Source organism: Leptodactylus fuscus, chromosome 2 (genome assembly GCF_031893055.1).
Source record: "Leptodactylus fuscus isolate aLepFus1 chromosome 2, aLepFus1.hap2, whole genome shotgun sequence".
Lineage (NCBI taxonomy): Eukaryota > Metazoa > Chordata > Amphibia > Anura > Leptodactylidae > Leptodactylus > Leptodactylus fuscus.
In genome coordinates, this window is record NC_134266.1 from 172923688 (window position 1) to 172927291 (window position 3604).

A 3604-nucleotide genomic window follows, 5' to 3' on the forward strand; every position below is an offset into this window, starting at 1 on the left:
TTTATGTTGACTCCGCCCATTCTCATTCATTTTTCATGTGATTCCACACAGTATAATCCTCCTACAGTCACCCGTAAATTATATGTCCCCCCCTCCATCTCTCCCCATTTTCATATACACCCTTCATCTACCCCTAGTTTCATGTCCCCCCCCTCTATCTCTGTCCCCAGTTTCATGCCATTCTCCGCCTTTATCTGCCCAGTTTCATGTCCCCCCCTGTCTCTGCCCCAGTGTCATGCCGTTCTCCCCCCTTCATCTGCCCCAGTGTCATGCTGTTCTCCCCCCCTCTATCTGCCCCAGTGTCATGCCGTTCTCCCTCCATTCATCTGCCCCAACGTCATACTGTTCTCACACACACTCACCTTCCCTCGTTCCCCCGCAGCTCTCTCCCTCATACACATATTGTAGGCGCGATGTGACATCATCACATCGCGACTACAAATGCCGGAGCTCCGCGTTAAAACAGGAGCTGAGCTGTGACACCTCCTGCTTTAAATGCCTATGTATTCAGCTCATCGGCGTCCGTAGGAGTTGAAATCGGGACATGCTGACCCAGGGCCGGCTCCAGGTTTTTATGGGCCCTTGGGCAACAGAGCCTCAGTGGGCCCCCTTGTAAAGGAGGCGGGGGAGTCGAGACACTGTGCGTCACAGATGAAGCGAGTGACGTCATGCAGGAGTGTGGCGTCACCAACGCCATACCTCCTAATTTTTAATGAGTAGAAAGAGGGGTAAAATGTGCGGCGCGCTCTGCGTGCCGCGGCAAATTTGGCTCCACCCACTTTTATGTTGATTCCACCCATTCTCATTCATTTATCATGTGCTCCCACACAGTATAATCCTCCTACAGTCACCCGTAAATTATATGCCCCCCCTCCATCTCTCCTCCAGTTTCATATACACCCTTCCTCTGCCCCCAGTTTCATGTCCCCCCTCCATCTCTGTCCCCAGTTTCATCACGTTCTCCCCCTTCATCTGCCCACAGTTTAATGTCCCCCGTCTCTGCCCCAGTGTCATGCTGTTCCCCCCTCCCCTTCATTTGCCCCCCAGTTTCATTGGGCCCCCTCATCTTTGTCCCCAGTTTCATGCCGTTCTCTCCCCACCCCCTTCATCTTCCCCAGTGTCATGCCGTTCCCCCCTCCCCTTCATTTGCCCCCCAGTTTCATGGGCCCCCTTCATTATGTTCCACCTTAATATTTAATACAAAACAAACACTTACACTCACCTTCTATCACTCACCTTCCATCGTTCCCCCGACGCTCCTCTCTCCTCTCTCCCACACCAGTCATATACGCGATTAAAGCAGGAGCTGTGACCTCAGCTCCTGCTTAGCTACGGCCCGGCTTGCGTGTGTAGGCGCGATGTGATGACGTCATCGCGCCTACACACGCAAGCCGGGCCGGAGCTTTAAAGCAGGAGCTGAGGTCACAGCTCCTGCTTTAATCGCGTACAGTGGCGTAACTAGGAATGGCGGGGCCCCGTGGCGAACTTTTGACATGGGGCCCCCCCCTTCCTGACCGACACCGAAGATCTCGACCGACTACCCCCCCCCACACACACACACACACACGCCGCATTCCTGCACGGCCATTTATGTCCCATAGTGGCCCCTGCACACAATATTACACCCCATTGTGGCCCCTGCACACGGGATTATGCCCGATAATGAACACCCACGAACAATTATTATACTCTGGGGTATTTTCAGACCCCAGAGTATAATAATCAGAGACCGAGGGGAGATACAGACATAAAAAAAAAGTTACTTACCTGTCTCCGGCTCCGCTGCAGTCTTTGGTGGTGTTGGCCATCTTTAATAACACACTGATGTCATATGACATTTCATACCCTCCCTCCATCTGCCCCCAGTTTCATGCACCCCTCATCTCTACCCACATTTTCATGTTCTCTCCTTCATCTCTGCCCCTAGGTTACTGTTGCTCCTCACCACACATACATACACACACACATACACACACTTACACACAGACAGACACTCTCCATCCTGCATCTCCCTTCCCCCTCCCCTTCATTACCTCGCAGCACATCTCTCCTTCTCTTTCCAGGACTGTACGGGCTATAGACACGCCCACCCAGTCATGTGATGGATGACGTCACACAAGGTCCTTTCAGCTTTCCCCCGCTCTTAGCACAGTTAAAACAGTTTGTCTGTGATAACAGCGGGGGTAGCAGAGGTAGCTGTCGCCGGGCCCCTTATGTCCCAGGCCCTGTGGCAGCTGCCTCTGCTGCTATGGCAGTAGTTACGCCACTGATCACGTATGTATTCCAGCTCATCGGCGGACGGACGCCGATGAGCTGAAATCGTGACAGGTAAGTGCCGGGGGGCCCCCAGAGGCTCTGTGGGCCCCGGCACTTGCCCGACTGCCGAGCTGACCGGGACCATTTTGTCAGGGCCGGGCCGCGGGGCCCCGCTAAGCGCGGGGCCCCGGGCGGTTGCCCGGCTCGCCTGGCCCTGGATCCGCCCCTGCCGTGTGCACAAACTGAAGTTTACACCCACATGTGGGGTATTTCTGTGTTTGGGAGAAATTGCATACTAAACTGTAATGTGCATTTTCTCCTTTAACCCCTTTGTTAATGTGTTAATTTTATGGCTAAATTAATGTATTTTTGAAAAAAATTGAAATGTCTAAGTTTCACCTTCATATTGTTACCGTGAAATGCTTAAAGGGTTAACAAACTTCCAAATGCTGTTTTGAATTATTTGAGGGGTGCAGTTTTGAAAATGGGCTGATTTATGGGGGTTTCTAATACAAAGACCTTTCAAAGCCCCTTCGTAACTGAATTGGTCCCTTAAACATTTTTTGTAAATTCTCTTGAAAATTCCTGTAAAGGTAAATTCACACAGAGTTTTTTGGCGCTGATTTTGACGCTGTATCCGCATCAGAATCCACATGGAAAAAAGCCTCCCATTGACTTCAATGGGTTCCTTTGGGGAAAAAAAGAATTCAGTGTCAAAATCAGCGCCAAAAAACACTGTGTGAATGGACCCTTACAGTCTCAGGACGTCCAAAAAAAAATGAAAAGAACATTTAAAATTTGATGTCAACGTAAAGCAGAGATATGATAAATTATGTTGATTAACTAATTTGAGTGGTATAACTCTATATGAAAAGAGGACAATTTCAAACTTTGAATATTGCTTGTTTTTCTAAATTTTCACCAATTTTCCTATTTTTTCATAAATAAACACAAAACATATTGACCCAAATTTGCAACAAACACTAAGTAAAATATGTCCCAAAAATACTCTCAAAATCTCCTGGAAAAGTTAAACCGTTCCAAGTTATTACCACCTAAAGTGTCACATGTCATATTTGAAAAATGGGGCTGTGTCATAAAGTCCAAAACTGGCTGCAACACCAAAGGGTTAGAAATAACGCAATTATACACATGCTGACTAATCAGTAGTGACACTGAAATTCGTGAAGAACCAATGACAGGAGCATGCAACTACACCATGGAGTTTCAAGCAAAAATTCAGAATAACCCAACAACCCAGCGCACTGTCAGCTTTCCGGCAGTATATAGAACTGCCTATGGGCAAAATGGTGAAAGGTCCTCTTTAACAGTTTTCCTGTTCAGATCT